Source organism: Mauremys reevesii, linkage group 1 (assembly GCF_016161935.1).
Source record: "Mauremys reevesii isolate NIE-2019 linkage group 1, ASM1616193v1, whole genome shotgun sequence".
NCBI classification, from domain to species: domain Eukaryota; kingdom Metazoa; phylum Chordata; order Testudines; family Geoemydidae; genus Mauremys; species Mauremys reevesii.
In genome coordinates, this window is record NC_052623.1 from 199,957,808 (window position 1) to 199,975,525 (window position 17,718).

The 17,718-nt window shown below is 40.5% G+C and overlaps 1 long non-coding RNA gene across 1 annotated transcript; it reads right to left on the minus strand.

Moving 5' to 3' along the window:
• Positions 1 to 864: 864 nt before the first annotated feature.
• Positions 865 to 17,607, minus strand: LOC120395495. Its single transcript, XR_005592665.1, has 4 exons — positions 17,563 to 17,607; positions 14,204 to 14,583; positions 5,687 to 5,765; positions 865 to 1,027 (listed from the first exon to the last, which is right to left on the minus strand). It is a non-coding gene; the product is annotated as an uncharacterized LOC120395495 (long non-coding RNA).
• Positions 17,608 to 17,718: the final 111 nt, after the last annotated feature.

The following is a 17,718-nucleotide window of genomic DNA, read 5'->3' on the forward strand; positions in this document are numbered from 1 at the left end:
TTGTTGCTGAACTGTCACTTAGAGAGGAAAGAACAATTTACATAAAAAAGGCCATAAAGGAAAAGCAGAAGATGAGTGGCCGAGAAGCTAGGCATATAGAAAAGCAATCTGAACATGCTGTGTGGGGATGGGACTGTCTGTCCCCCAACACCTCCCACACCAAGACAACTCAATTTGTTGACCACTGAATACCCACCAGTGACAACACAGTAATGAGATGTAAATCGGGCCCTTTCAGAATAGCGACTAAAAGGTGAAAATCACGTTCTATAGAAACAGACAGATAGGTGTCTGAACTGCAGCCCTTCCTTCCCAAAAGGTTAACCGAATTTGCTGCTGAAGACAACAGTGCTGCAGTAACCCTGGCAGAGGACATAGCTTTTTAAATCGTGCACAGACTCCTGAGTCAGTGAAATGTTTGACAGGGAATAATACGGATTGGCAGCATTGCTGGATGTGTGTTTCAAGGGCAGAATTGAAATCATACTCCCAGACAGTACAAACATAGATCATTGAAAGGTATTCTTATAAATACAGTGCTGCAGGAAGCAGGCCAATTATCCTCCTTCTCCTAGTGCAGAGCTTGTACATCTAGCCAAGTTCCCAGGGTAACATGACGGAGTGGAAAAGTGACTAAATAAATAGTTCAGAACCTTCATATTGTTCTTAATGGAACACTGATAGGAGCAATTCGGGGAAAGCATTTCATGAGCCTTTATGTACCAAACTCGATTGGAAAGGCACTACGAACTTAATCTGCCTCTATCTCAGGGGAGTATATTTGCACAATTATCAGTATTGATCAGTCAGCAGGAATACATTTTATTTCATGGGAAAGTATTGCCAACTCTAGCAGTGGTGGGTTTTTTTCCTATATAAATCCCTGGTACTCAGGACTGCCATGTAGAGGTGATGGCACTGTGCAGCCAAAGCGAGCCTTGCTTCCCTCCACAGTGAATCTGGAAGATGCTCCAGACTGAGCAGTTCATCTGTGCCTCCAGGTTACACACCTCAGAGAAGCAGAGAGCTGTGAAAGAAAAGTTTGATTAAAAAACAAACCTCATGACCTCTAGTGACCAGATATTAACAGCCTGATTTTCAGAAGCGTTGAGCCCCCATTGACTTTAGGGGAAATTATGGATGCTCAACAGCTCTGAAAATCAGGCCATAAAGCTCTAGGAAGGCAGAATGAAAATTCTACCAGCTAAAGGCTCCTAACTCTGACAGAACGGCACTATTGTCTTCCTGCTATATAACTCCAAAGGATGATATTAACAAAGGTTTTTAAACATGGAAAGTATCTGTTGAACTCAACCTGGCTGTACTTACCTAAAACAATTCACGCTGAGTTGGTCCTTCTGGAGAATGATCAACTCAGTTTTGCTAACTCATTGAAGCAGGTGGCTTGTTACTCTCTATCCAGAAGTAAGGGAGGTGGGAAGAGATCTAGACTATGGGCTGAGCAGACCTCGAGGAAGAATCTTAAGAGTAGCCAAGCCTGGGAACAGGTTTGAGCTGAAAATTGTTAAATTGCTAATTCAAAATTTGTTAATAAAGCCAAAGACCAGGAAGGGGGCTTGATTAAGCATGTGTACCATGTTTTAAAATACATTGGGATAGGCACTTGCTCACAAGAGTATATGGCTCTCAGACCAAGAGAGAAGAGCCAACATTGGTAGACGCCAGGTATTAAAAGATAAACACCCAGACTGATTTCAGCGAGGTTCAGCAAAGTTGAGAGCTGGACTATCAATTTTTAAACAGGTTTTCATCCATTTCAGCCATTAGCATTCTCCCAAGTAATGTGAAGGCACAAACTGGCGAGGGATTAGAAAACAAGAAAGAAAAGGACAAGCTTTTAGTCTTATGAATCTCTTCTTGTCCCCAAACTGCACAACAAGTGGAAAAAAGGCACATGCCCAGTCAATATTACGATATGGAAATCACATGTGAACTAAGAGCCAAATCCAAAGCTTGTTGAAGTTAATAGACAGAGTCTCATTGACTCCAATGGATTTTAGATCAAATACTAAGCTTATAGTAGGCCCCTAAAAAAAAACCCCATGGGTTCTGGCAAACTCTGTACTACACAGAAAAATCCAGGCTACGTATGATTGTTACTAATTCATTTTGGAAGCATGCCAGTTACTTGCTATTCATTGAACGAGGCAAGGATCTAATCATTTCTAGAGTGACAAGTCCAAAATGATAGAGAACATTGTTGTTGTTATTACAATGATCTATTCCTGCTGCTTTTCTCATTTTTCTCTTTCATCATAGTGATACAGATAAGACAGATTACTGTTGTAAATCACAACAAAAATATGGTTTTCTACAGCCCCTTTAACCTTTTCTGTTCAAAGTCCTATGCCAAAACACCATTTCCCAACCTGTTAGCTTCACTCCTGCTACTAGATCTTGTGCAATAAATTTGGGTACCAAATGCATAGGCTACAATTCTCAAATGTTGGGAGCCAAAAGTTAGGAACTAAAATCCAGATTTATTCAGCTAAATATATGCTTTGGTGTTTAAATATGGATTTTAGTGTCTACTCCAAAGCTCATTGAAGTCAGTGGGAGTCTAGGGACTCCAATGTGCTTTGGATTTAGGATCATTGTATCTAATGTCAGACATCCTGTTCATGAAATTACATGGATCAGTTGGCTGGGATTTAATAAGTGGAAACAATGAAGGTTGAAGTTTCTTTTCAGAGCTGTAGCTTGTCACCACTTCATCACTATCCAAACTCTGCGGCCCCATGGAGAGAGATTCTCCTAAGTATATGATGCTGCCACCTCTGCTAGAACTACTCAAAACTTTTAATTCTGGAAATTTTGACCCAAAAAAATTCTGATTTTATTTAAACCCATTTTATAGTGTGGTCAAAACTTTTGGAAACTTAAATTTCGTTAAAAAAAAAAAAATCTCTGCAAAAGTACCAGGTAACTGGTTGAACTAACCTGACATGTTTTATTACATGCAGGTAAAAACTAGTACTGCATTTCCACACAGTATTATTTTATTATTAACAATATTGTTATTGTGTCCGAGAACTGAAATTTTAATTTCTTGTTTCCAAATAGAGTGGAACCCATCTATAAGATGTTTCTGCACTAGGAAATTTTGTGGCCATATTTCGCAATGATGTTGCCAGCAGTGCAAGCTCTAGTATTGACTAGGTCCAGGCAATTTTACGCCACAGTGTCACCTAACCTTGTTCTGAGCTGGATTAGATGCCACAGTGCAAACAGTACTTATGACTCCCTCTAGTTTGGACCTGGCACAATTCGGGGGAGGAAGGGGGAAGCACACAACTGCTAAGGAATAAATAGCAATTCTAGGATGTGATCCCATATTACTGAAGTTAATGGCAAAGCTTCCATAGACTTTAATGGTGCAGGATCGTGGCCTTATAGTATAGGTCAAGTCACATGAAACCCTTGGTCTACATACAGTTTTTGTACCAATTTAACTCTTTCAGTTAGGGGGTATGATTTTGTCATCAGAATATTTTAAATCCATACAACCACTAGTGTTAATACATCTCTATTGGCATAATGGTGCTTTATAGGAGTATAGCTTATTCTCCTTCCCTGACAGCAATAATATATATTGGTATAAGCCCCTCTATACTAATATAACTGCAGCCACACTAGGTTGGTTGTACCATCTTAACTGTACTAGTATTGTTCAAGTGGTATAACATGTGTTTGCGACTAATCCTTGGAGTACAGTGAAAGTCCTGAGTAGCTTACATGTATTTTAACAGACTTTCAATATTACTTGTAATAGCAGCAGAGAGTCTTGTGGCACCTTATAGACTAACAGACGTTTTGGAGCATGAGCTTTCGTGGGTGAATACCCACTTCGTCGGATGCATGTAGTGTCCTACTGCAAGACAAACCCAAGAAAGAAACCAACAGGACTCCACTGGCCATCACATACAGTCCCCAGCTAAAACCCCTCCAACACATCACCAGGGATCTACAACCCATCCTGGACAATGATCCCAGACTTTCACAGACCTTGGGTGGCAGGCCAGTCATCGCCCACAGACAACCTGCCAACCTGAAGCATATTCTCACCAGTAACTGCACCCTGCACCATAGTAACTCTAGCTCAGGAACCAATCCATGCAACAAACCTCGATGCCAACTCCGCCCACATATCTACACCAGCGACACCATCACAGGACCTAACCAGATCAGCCACACCATCACCGGTTCATTCACCTGCACGTCCACCAATGTAATATACGCCATCATATGCCAGCAATGCCCCTCTGCTATGTACATCGGCCAAACTGGACAGTCTCTAAGGAAAAGGATAAATGGACACAAATCAGATATTAGGAATGGCAATATACGAAAACCTGTAGGAGAACACTTCAACCTCCCTGGCCACACAATAGCAGATCTTAAGGTGGCCATCCTGCAGCAAAAAAAAACTTCAGGACCAGACTTCAGAGAGAAACTGCTGAGCTTCAGTTCATCTGCAAATTTGACACCATCAGCTCAGGATTAAACAAAGACTGTGAATGGCTTGCCAACTACAAAACCAGTTTCTCCTCTCTTGGTTTTCACATCTCAGCTGCTAGAAAAGGGCCTCATCCTCCCTGACTGAACTAACCTCGTTATCTCTAGCCTGCTTCTTGTTTGCTTATATATACCTGCCCCTGGAAATTTCCATTACATGCATCCGACGAAGTGGGTATTCACCCACGAAAGCTCATGCTCCAAAACGTCTGTTAGTCTATAAGGTGCCACAAGACTCTTTGCTGCTTTTACAGATCCAGACTAACATGGCTCTGATACTTGATTCCTTGTAATGAAGCTTCACTCAACTTATACTGAAATTCAGTGTCAAAAGGAGGTCTCTTTGGCATTCGCTTTCAAGGAGATAAGTGCTGTCATCCAAGGGCATCATGACCTCCTCCTCCTCCTCTGCTCTCGCTGAACAGAAAAGAGTGGAGGCGGGGAAGAAGTTGCCAATAGGTAAAATTTTCAAAAGCACCTAAATTACTTTGGTGTTTTTGAGAATGAGACTTGAGCACTTCTGAAAATGTTCCCTGATGTTTCATGGAGAGAGGGGTAATGAGGAATCCTTGGCTCCCAATCTTGCCACAGCTAATTGCATTGGGGAGGGAAGAAGAGCTGGTCTTCAGACATCCATGTCCAATTAGGAATGTATATGTGGCCTTTCAGAGACTTTCATCCTTCTCCCCACATCTGCCGGGGCAAAGAAACCCTACTACTGCTTCTGAGGTGTCATCTTTTGCCGACTAGACCCCCCCTTTTGTGATAATGAAAATAAAAGCCAACACAGTTAACAAAGACCAACTGTATTAATAATCACAGTTTTCTCAGAAATTTCCCCTTGTGCAAACTTCCTTTAGACAGAGAAGGAAGAGGAAGGCATTTTTATTAGCCCTTCACCTTTAATTTCAGCTATGACCTCAACAGTTTGTCCTTTTGCCTTCATTGCCCCCTGCATTTTTACATTCTCAAATCAGTACAGTCCCTTTGGATTCACCTTGAGTCCCTCTTTCTGTGAGCAGGCGGGATTGAGATGGTCACCTTTAACCATCCAAAGCATGCAGCTCAACAGGATTAGGTGGACAAAAATGATCCAGAAGAGACCATGCTGATTGATCCCGTTAAAACACACTTTCCTTTTCAGACTCACTTCCTGGCAGTGTGTCATCGCTCCTTTCCCTTCATTAACAGAAGGTGTGTAAGCTGGAATGCTGTTGACTTGTGCCTGGCTGAAAATAGAGAAAATAAAAGAGTTAGCATCTCATATTTCTGTGAGTACATCTGCCAGCATCTGGAACACCACCAGCCTACCAACTGCACGTTTTCAAAGGGTTATGATGCACTATGTGGGTCTTTGATGAAAAGCTCTGAACCCCAGAATATGAGCTTTTTAGTGTGGATGGTGTGTGCTGAATCATAATGCGGTGTTGCACTGACATTCAGTGAGAAAGAAGAAAAGTGACTGAATTTATTATTTCCCCCCTTCAAATGTAGGATCTCCCGAGCTCCCATTAATATTCTGCTCCTTGTGAAATTACAAAATGTAAGAAAGTTTAATTTTATATGTTCACTGTAATAGTTAGTGTCTTGCTTTGGGGAAAATATAGCAGTCAAGAAAGTTCTCTTCTTCCAATTTTTTTCCTGTATTCTATATTTTAATATTTTAATATAGAATACAGGAAAAAAAATTGGAAGAAGAGAACTTTCTTGACTGCTATATTTTCCCCAAAGCAAGACACTAACTATTACATATTAAAATATAGAATACAAGTAACTATCATTTGAACTAAATCTACAGTATATGGGAACTTCTAAAAGTCTTGCTTAGACGTAAATGACTTTTAAGACAAGTTTTAAATAAAATAATTCTATTTCTAGAGTTCAGATTTTCAGCACTGATGTTAGACAGAAAGGTCTGTAAGCCAGCAATGGCCAAAAAATACTGTGGCTTGTAGGTGCCGTAGGGGACAGATAATAGGATACAGAGCTTTCCATCTCTAGGTTCCCTATGTTGAACCTAGACTAGCACAAAATATACTATAATGGAATTCATCTTTTGCAACACATTTCATGGCCCAGGAAAAAACAATTCATCCACATACAGATCACTGTGTGTGTGTGGGGGGGGGGGGTGTTAAATATTTAAATAGTTGGCATGAAGAAAGCACAAAGCTAAAACATTGGGTGTAGATTCCTTAAATTAGTCACCACAACTAAATTACCTCCAATAGTAAAGAGTCCTAGAGAGTAAGCATGAAGAACGCAACAACTGGAGGACTGAAGTGAGTAGGTGCTGGAACAGGAGAATGAAGTCAAAGAGGTATGGTGAGGAGAATCCATAAAAAGTTTAGACATCCTAAATCCTTGATTTGGATTCAGGGATGAACAGGAAACCATTGAAAATATTGAAGGATGGTGTGTAATGAAGCATACATATACAGACTCACTGTCAGGGCTGGGGTATGTGCACCTGTCAATTATGAGGCTGCAGTCAGGAGACAAGGTCAAGCGAGGTCAGGATACCAAGAAGTCAAGGTCGGGCACCAGACAACTAACAGAGCTGGGAAGAAAGCAGGGTCAGAAGCCAGGGTCTAGAATCCATAGGCAGCCAAGGTCTGAAGCAGAAGCAGGCAGTCTGCATCATTGCTAAGACACCTCCCCATACCCATGCCGGCTTCCTGGTTTATATACCAGCACAAGCCAACCAGCAGACTGCAGGGGGAATGTACCACTCAGCCCTCCTGGGTAGTACGTCCTGCATTTGCTAACTTCACAGCATCCTTCAGAAGAAACCTGACTTAAGCTTCTGATGGCTATGTGGAAGTGCTGGTAACTCAGAACCCCTATAGTCCCAGCTTCTAGCCCTGCAGGGTCTTACACAAACTTGCCTAAGATGAGCAGATTGTTCAAGATGAAGGTTTGTATGTGGAGAATTATGGATGTTAATATGCAACATGCCCAGTTTTAGAGAGCCGTGAATATGGAGGTGGCAAAGGGTTATGGGTGGAAGATTCTATTTTTCTACTATTAAACGTGTGTGCATAGCGAGAGAAAGTGCAGTACTTAGTAGGCCTGATTCATAGGTATTCTGTTCCTGTGCTTTTGGCAGAGGTGGGAGAGGAAGCCAAGATGACTATAATCCACCACTGAGCACTCCGTATTCTAGGGCTGGACAGACCACTGTCCATCCCCAAGTGTCAGTTACAACAGACTAGTTGTAACCGACAATGTCAGCTAGTATTACTGCTCAGAAATTTGACTTAAATTTGTTTTCTTTTGTTTGGAAATGTAGATTCATCCAACTGAAAACGTTTGTGGGAAAGAGTTGGTGTTGTCAAATTTCCCATTTCAACAAAAATTTGAAAAGTTTTGGAATTGTTTCAATTTTTTCTTAATTAAAATTTTCTGGGTTTTGAGTCAAAATGACTTTTTTGTTTTGAGATTTAAATTTATAGTAAAAACATGGAAAAATTTAAAAGGTCAAAATGGAAACTAAATATCTGAAAATTATTGAAACAAAATGTTTTGATTGACCCAGTCGGATATTATTATTTTCATGAACATTTTTGATATTTCAACTTTTTGTTATCATTTAGGATGGGGAAAAAAATGTTCAAATCTCAAAGTCTCATGGTTTGGGACAAAGATTTCCCCACCCAGCTTTTCTCTGTGGTGACGAGAGAAAGAACCCATTCCAATCACTAAAACACTATTACTTTTAATTTTGTTTATTTTTGAGATGTCAAGATTTCATGAGTTTTTCTTGTTGACTTTCTAACTGAGCTGAAAGTTGGCAGCAATTGATAAACGACACTTTCAGGAAAAAGGCAGATTCAGATTCAGCAGCCAGATATTATAAAGATATGCCTCACATGTCTATGAATGAAATGATTATTCTAATACCTGTGTAATAATCATTGTGAACTTGATGTTCCCAAATGCCTGAGCTAACTTGGTCTAAACTGTGACCTGGTGCAATTAATAATAGTTCTTTGCCATCTCTGCTGCCAAACCTGGCTCCTTAGTGCTTACTGTCCATTACAGATTTCTGGGGTGATGCTAATTTTATAGATATTCTAATGTAGTTCAATAAGAGGACTAGAATGCAATCACATAAGATAGAAATGGCAAGTCCCTATTAGGTCATCTATCCCATCCTTGTCCATTCAGGACTGATCCCTACATTATATTTTAGGTATCTTTCAATAAAAGCTGCAGAGGCTCTCATGATAAAAAAATAATTTTATCTGAGGTTAAATGAGGAAATCTTGGTTATAGCCAGAGTTTTATGTTCGGCCAATTGAATGAGCACAGGAACAGCTGAGAGCTGAATCTATTTTAGGTTTCTGTGACGTATTCTGTTGCCCTCCCTTCTGCTATAAATCATTATAATCAAGATCTTTGTCGTCGACTTATCATTAGGTGGCAGGCTGTGGCGCAAGTTTCCAATCAGCTTCACCTTTGGTTGTGGGAGAGAGAATATAAAGCATTGCAGTCAGGAAATAAACTGCTAAATGCAAAGATGGCGCAGTCTCATTCAACAAAGCAGTACCTTGTGTATCTGTAAGTCATGTTGACTTACTTCAACAACAAAACCAAAGTTTTACTATCCCTGCAGAGCCACAACAGTTATGGGAGAAAAAGATGGATTCTATTGCTCTAGCATCAGCAAAATTGTGGTACGTGGTAACCAGAGAATCATTTGTATTGGTGACGTAAAAGGCAGAGAGGATACATCCAGGTTGAGACTGCAGGGCTGGTGGCAAGAAAAGCCATAGAATCATATACTATCAGGGTTGGAAGGGACCTCAGGAGGTCATCTAGTCCAACCCCCTGCTCAAAGCAGGACCAATTCCCAACTAAATCATCCCAGCCAGGGCTTGTAAGCCACAGAGAATGAATAAATACAGAAGCCCAGTAGGGCATTTTTACAGTCACTCTTTCCTGACCGGCATGGGGGGAGAGAGAGAGACAAACTTTAAACTTTAGATCAATTGGCTTGCCTCTAGCTCCTTTTTCCTAGAACTTATCCCTGGAAGAACTATCTGCAAGCTGGCTAGAAAGAGACAAAAAGGAAGAAGATGAGGATGGATCAACTAGATCTCATTCTTATCCCTGTTGCCCAAAGGTGCCAAGTCCCAAAGCTTCTAGTTCCTTTCTTAAAAGACTACATTTTCAGAAATGCCCTTGAAGCTAAACCTGTCTGTCTTAACAAAGACATCAGAGTTTTCTTTCTTGTTTGTCACTACAGCATCCAGTCCCACATGCCTTTAACTGCTTAAAGAAAAAAACAAACAAAAAAAAAAAACATGCCCTTCTCCCTGCAGGTGTGTGGTTGCCTCAGACACACCACTTTAGGGAAAAGTAAGGCCTGAGAAGAACAGAAGCACACATGTGACAGGAGAAAATCCAATTTGCTAATTAGAACTGATACCAGGCAGAATTTGTTATTTAAAAATCTCTCTCACCGTGTGGGACTCTCAGCATGTTTCATGTCTAGCAGAGATAATTTTATCCTTTAAACAAATGCTGATTTCAAGTCATTTTAGACTGAACATCAGGTTAACCGCTTTGTTGTTGTTGTTGTTGTCGCTTTCATTAGAAATGGGTGCAAAGGAGCCCAAGGTGTTAGGAGTCTAATATCTGAGCTCTGGGACACAAATAAGACCTCATCCCTGGTTTTTATTAACAGTAATTATCAGATCTTATATAGAACTTTTAGTTTTAGTTTTTTTTCTGTTTAGCATTGTGTAGCTTTTGACTTGGTATAGGTTGTGACATGCTGCATTTTCCTCGCTCCGTGACTGGATGCACTCGCTCCAGTTTTTACTCACACAAGGGTCTCTTTGAGGTTTGGAACGTTTTTGGAAGCCATAAAGAATTTTGTAAAATGAAAAAATACTGTTTTGAACACTCAAAATGGGATATATTTATATATTTTCTAAATTTTTGTGAAAAAAATTTCAACCAGCTGTACTTGCGAGACATTTCATCTCCACCACGGCTCTGAGAACATCCACCCCATGATTTAGAAGGACAACCCCTCTTTTATTTTGAATCTTCATTGATCAGACATTTGAACCCTCTCTTGAGGACTTCAGTAACTCAGACATAGGTTAGGGGTTTGTTACAGGAGTGGGTGGGTGAGATTCTGTGGCCTGCATTGTGCAGGAGGTCAGACTAGATGATCATAATGGTCCCTTCTGACCTTAAAGTATATGAGTCTATGACTATAAGTTCATATAGGGGAAATTGACTTTAAATATTTCAACAAACTTTCCTGAAGCTGAGCCAGATTTTAGCCCCTGACCAGAATCCAGTGCTTTATCCATTCCTCCTTCAGACTATGCTAGTGACCAGGACTCGTATTTTCCTTACATACAGATCTGCTCCCCAACAATATAGTCCAGATGGCTCAAAGGCATTTTTTATGTTGCTTTAAAGCTACAGTGTCAGGGTTCTTAGATTTTAAAATTAACGTACTTTCATAGTTTCTCCATATCTTCAGAACAGGAGTTGCAACAGGACTGTTTAAATCCAGGATGTGGATTTTCTGAGCTTGCAGATGTGCATATGCAAAATGTAACATCCTATTCTATTCTCATGGGCTTGGTGTAACATATCACCACTTACAAGAATGGAACATGAAAGCAAGGGACTCGGAGCCAGGACTATTGGGTTCTATCCCAAATCTGTTCTTGACTCACTGGTTTGAATTCAGGTTTCAAAGGAGTGGAACAGCTCCTATTGAAGGCAGTAGACTGTCTAGTCAAGAAACTGTCTATTCCAAGACTGAACTTGGCATTAGCCTGCCTTTCTATAAAATGGGTATCTTAATACCTGCATCACAAGGGAGTTGTGAATCTCAATCAGTCAAGGCTCAGATGTGCCGGAGAGGCACAGCCACAAGTAAGTGGCTGTGCAGAATTGCCCCATCTGAGCGAGAGCATCAGGAGGCATAATCACTCCTGAACTTCCCAAGCCTTTGGCGGGAGCATGTCCTCTGCTATTAAAGTAAGAAGAGCCACACTGCGTCAGACTAATGATCCATCTAGCCCATTATCCTGTCTTACAACAGTGGCTAGTGCCAGATGCTTCAGAGGGAAGGAACAGAACAGAGCAAATATTGAGTGATCCACCCATCATCCAGTCCCATCATCTGACACTTAGAGGTTTAGGGACAGCATGGGGTTGTATCCCTAACCATCTTGGCTAATAGCCATGGATGGGCTTAGCCTCCATACACTTACATCATTCTTCTTTTAAACACAGTTCTACTTTTAGCCTTCATGGAGGCCATGAGATGCAGCGTGTTCCTCTGTGTGTACAGGCTAGGACCTGGGCCCTACCTCCTCTCCTTCCCTCTCCATTCCCTTTGAGCTGGCTAGTGACCAACAGAGAACGGTCCTGGAGCTTGCGGGAGTATATGATCTACGACTGATCACGATGGCAGAAAAGGCTTCTTGGCTCATGTTGCCTGCTCCTTTTGTGCAATCTAGCTCAAATGTCAGTGCTATGCTGAGATCCTCCGGTGGCAGGCCCGACTATAGATGTGCAAAGCGGTAGTAATATTTTTTTCCAATATAAATAACTATCTTCATCTCAAAAACAAAACACCTGTGGCCAGACTGACATATTCCATTTTACGCTTAGAGGGAATACTGCAAAGGTTACGCCTCCTCTGGTTCATTTTCTTGAGGGTAATGTCAAGATTCTGATTAGCAGAACATTTGTAAAATTTCACCCAGCAAGAAAAGAAACCTGATATTAAGTGTGTACACACCACCCTTGCTGCTTGCACTCCTTCCAAATCAGCTATTTCATTTACTCTTTTTAAAAAAATAACAGATACAAAAATAGCCAGCTATCAAGGTGAGAATACATCTCCATCTGCCATTTGAGTCTGTGCAATAGGTTGAAATGAGAATTCTATGACCTCTGTAAATCACATTTTGCTATGAACACTGTGCTTGGCGTCTTTTCCAATGAAAAGAAAAGGTTTATTTAAAATTCAGTTTAAAAGATCTAGAGGCATTCATTTATAAATACAGCAGGAAGTACTGGGATATTGGTTAAAAAGTTATTTAATCCTTTTAGCCAGCAGTTTCAAGAATCAAGGCTTGTGTTTGATCCCTTGTCAAGCTTCACATTTTCCTGGGTTTTGAAACATCACCCAGACAGACTGTTTGATGCTTTGTGCTACTGATTGTATTCAGCTCAGGTGAGAGTAAATACCGTAGGTGCTGGAACTAGGGGTGCTGATGGTGTTGCCTCACCCCTTGGTTTGAAGTAGTTTCCCTCGTATACAGGGTTTATAGTTTGGTTCAGTGGCTCTCCTCACCCCCACTATACAAATTGTTCCCCTGATAAATACTTCTCTTTTAAGTTCAGCAGTAAAGTACGTATTCATTCCTAGAAACAAGGGGGCCAGTTCTGCTCAGTCACACCCACATCAATCTAGCACAGGGGTCAGCAACCTTTCAGACGTGCTGTGCTGAGTCTTCATTTATTCACTCCAATTTAAGGTTTTGCGTGCCAGTAATACATTTTAATGTTTTTAGCAGGTCTCTTTCTATAAGTCTATAATATATAACTAAACTATTGTTGCATGTAAAGTAAATAAAGTTTTTAAAACATTTAAGAAGTTTCATTTAAAATTAAATTAAAATGCAGAGCCCCCCGGACCAGTGGCTGGGACCTGAGCAGTGTGAGTGCCACTGAAAATCAGCTAGCGTGCCACCTTTGGCACGCATGCCATAGGTTGCCTATCCCTGATCTAGAGTAACCTCTGCCCCCTTGATTTCAATGTTACTTCATATTTATATAGATATAACCTGCAGACAGAATCCCCACCATCATAGTCCCTATTCAACAAGGCACCTAAGCATATCTGTAACTAAGCACGTGAGCAGTACTACTGAACTTAATGGGACTAGTCATGTGCTTCAGGGGCTATGGCAACTTGATATATGGCAGGGCACTCATATACTATGGTGATGAGCATGGTATAAGAGCCTATAGAGAACAGAACTGTGTCATGATGTGGCTAGAGAAGTGAAAGGCATGGAGCTCCTCAAAGTATCCTTGAAGCAGAATCAATGCTGGTGTAAATGGATATAATTCTACTGAAGTCAATAGGACTGTATGGTTGAATTTGGCCAGTAGAACTCAACACCACTTCTGGCATTAGGTACATCAAATTTCAAAGAAGAATTGGGCAATCACATAAGTGCATGAAATGAAGCTGTTACTGTGCTTCAGTGGGTCACAGCTGAGGATGCCACGTTCAGGACAAACTGCTGAGAAATAGGGTAGACTCAACCGAAACTGGTGGTTATTCTTCCATAAGATATACCAAGCCAGTAACAAAAATAAACTTCTCTCTCACTACACTGAAGTCCAAACTGCAGTCTCCTTAAGCATTCCAGATCTTGTCTCCCCATCCAGACACTAGACTTAATGATGACTGGTTATTTAAAACCAATTTTATTAAACAAAGGGTGTTTCTAATCCCAAAAGATCAGCCACATAGCCAGGTCAATATATAATTCAGATCTTACCCAAATCAGGCTGTTGCCAATCCTTTAGTACCTAATATCTAAAGGTTTATTTATAAGAGAAAAGAAAGAGGAGAGAGCTTAAATGGTTGAAGGAATCATACACATACAATCATTGCAGAATTCTTGTAGCAGGTTTGAAGCAGTGATGTTATAGATCGCTGTCTTGTAAAGTCTCTGGTAATTTCCAAAAGGTTGGAAGGTCCTTAGTTCATTGGTTGGAATATTTCTTTTAGTGTCAGTCCATAGTCCGGAGATCAGAGAAGGAAAGAGGCAAAATGGAGATGCTTCCAAGGTCTTTTATACCTTCTCCCATGTGGAGGGGATGCTCAGTCTTAGTTTTTGGAAAATTACAGGCACAAGATGAAGTCCAGTGTCACATGAGAAAGTCACATGCTCTTACCTGGTTGATGACTCATAGGATCAGCCATTACCTATATTCTGGCTAAACAGTCCACAGGAAGGCTCACTAGGCAGGGAGGAGCTTCTTCTGTGTAAGAAGATACATTGTAAGAGTTATATGTTCCTTAATGTGCCAACAACTCAAATAGTTCATTTGCAATGTGCTGGCCAGACTGGATGCAAATTACCTTGTGGGTGTCAACACAGGAGCAAGCACATTTAAAATACAGGTATATAGTCAATATTCATAACTTTAGATACAACGATGAAGGTGATAGATGCATACAAACAGGATTATTTTATTTAGCAAATCATAACTTTTCCACTGACACCTTACATGATATACTTTATATAAGATTTGTTGCAATAGTCTAATATTGGCAATATTAATGATAGCAATGGTCATGTTCCAATCATGTAGCATCACAGAAGTAGAGTTTTTTTCCTACACCACCATAAAAATGCATAATTCCATCTGTCTAGTACCAAAAAAGGAGGTTTGACCTGATTAAGAGAAATTCACTGCCTTGATCATGAACATGTGCTGCACTGTCATAGATGATAGGGAAGCTATTTTATCTCCCTTTGTCTCTTTTTGTGCAGAACAAAGTATCTGAGCAATGTTTTCACTGTCCATGTTCTTCAACACATTTCCAGCCACTGACAAATACTCCAACTTCACAGTTTAGTTTTTGCATCCATTTCAGATTTCCATCAGAGATGGAATGAAATGCTGAATATCCCAGGAATATGCCCTTCTCTACCAGAGCCAAATTCAAAATAATGACTCCTCAGTTATCTTATGAGGGCATGCAGTCCCTTGTATTTCCAGAACATGCCAACCTCACCAGTATTAATAGTGTGAAGAAACTTCAAATACAATTATTTGGGCTTTAGAAATGGGACACATTATGGTTTCTATGTGTGTGTGTTAACTGCTATCCGAAAGTGACCCTTTTATTTATTCCCATTCTAGATAGGCCTGTAGAAGTTCAAAGTAGTGACAGAAAGTGATATTTAAAGCTTGTGACCCATCTCAGATAAGACCATAAGAATGGCCATACTGGGTCCATCTAGCACAGTATCTTGCCTTCCAACAGTTGCCAGTGCCAGATGCTTCACGGAGAATAAACAGAGCAGAGCAATTATCAAGTGATCCATCTCTTGCCATCCAATTCCAGTTTCTGGCAGTCAGAGCATTGAGTTGCATCCCTGATCACTTTGGCTAATAGAAATTGATGGACCTATCCTCCAGAAACTTCTCATTCTCTTTTGAACCCACTCATACTCTTGGCCTTCACAACATCATCTGGCAATAAGTTCCACAGGTTGACTGTGTGTTGTGTGAAGAAGTACTTACGTTTTTTGTTTGTTTTAAACCTGCTGCCCATTAATTTCATTGAATGACTCTTAGTTCCTGTGGAAAGTGAAGGAGTAGACAACACATCCTTATTCACCTTCTCCACACCATTCATGATTTTACAGAACTCTATCAGACCACCCCCATAGTTGTCCTTTTCTAAGATGAACAGTCCCAGTCTTTTTAATCTCTCCTCATATGGAAGCTGTTCCATACCCCTAATCATTTTTCTTGCCCTTCTCTGTATTCTTTTCTAATTCTAATATATCTTTTTTGAAATGGGGTGACCAGCACTGTATAGCGTATTCAGGGTGTGGATGGGCCATGGATTTATACAGTGGCATTTTGATATTTTCAGTCTTATTTTTTATCCCTTTCCTAATGGTTTCTAACATGCTGTTAACTGCTGCTGCCCATTGAGCACATGGAGTCATTGTGGCTAGTTCGTTGAAAACAAGATTGATTTCTTGTGTGGTAATGGCCATCATTTTGCATGTATAGCTGTGATTATGTTTTCCAATGTTCATTACTTTGCATTTACCAACATTGAATTTCATCTGCCATTTTGTTGCCCAGTCATCTGCTCCTCTTTAGGATATAGAGTATCCCCTAAGGGATGTGTCTGTCTAAACCATACGCTCCTCAACACCAATCAGCTTTTCTCCCACCTTTTGTTTAAAAACTCCCCTACAACCTTTGTAATTTTACATGCCAGCAATCTGGCTCCCTTTTGGTTTAGGTTGAGCCCCATCCTTCCTGTACCAGTCCTCCTGTCCCAAAAGGTTCCCCAGTTCCTAATAAACCCGACAGTACCAGAGGGAAAATGCCAAAATATCATGAGGCCTGTTGTTTCCATAACTATTCCTGACTCCAGACAAGCCAGAAATCCTCTGGGGGAGTCCACTCCAACTCAGTTTCAATTCTGAAAGATGCATGTTCCATCCTACTCTACCTACTACCACCCTCCTCCCTCTTTCAGATCGTGACATTAATTTGTTTACCTGACAGGTTAATGAAGGCTAATATTGAGACACACCCAACAGGATGACACCAAACAGCATAGGTTATATTAGAGTGAGAACTATAGGGTCAATCTGTATCCAGTAGCCTAAATAAATGATTAGTCTTTATACTCATTTATAACTAACTTTCCTCTAGTGATCCTTGTAATTAGGAACAAACAGCCCAAACTGCACTGCTAGGGGTTGATCTGTTCCCAGTACTTTTCACTTTGGTAAAAGTTATTCTTTCATTCTCCTTCAGTTTATTGAAGAATGGATTCTGGGAGTGCTCCTCTGGGGACAATGGTGACCCTCGCAAACTGACAACAGTCTGCTCAAATTAAAGTTAGCAAAACATAGCCAACGATTCTGGTTCCCACAAAGCCACACTGAATGAAAGTGACTCAAACCAAACTGAAATGTTGCCCCTGAAGTTATTACATCACCTTGGTTTATAGCAAGGACATTGCTGCAAAGAAACATAACTGCAATAGGTTTGTGATTTTTAATGCAGGCAACATAATAAAACATTATTATGCCCAGATTTTTTTAAATGTCACTGCATTGTATCTCCTTCCATTTTGTTTAAAATTAATGTAGTCAGATGCAGTAGAGTCTATGCCACCATGATTGGACCCAAAGGGATTGATAGAGATTGTTGGGAGGAGTAACAAGACAGAAGGTCATCAAAATAGCACCACATTACCATTCCTTGATACTTGATGGAATCATGATAGCAGCTGATATACTAGATGACATGAATATTCATGCAAATTATTTAAAATCACTTTGTGACATCGGAATGACTCTTCCTGTGTACATTGTTGTACCTCACCAGTGCTGTAGGGAAAAGGGCAATGTC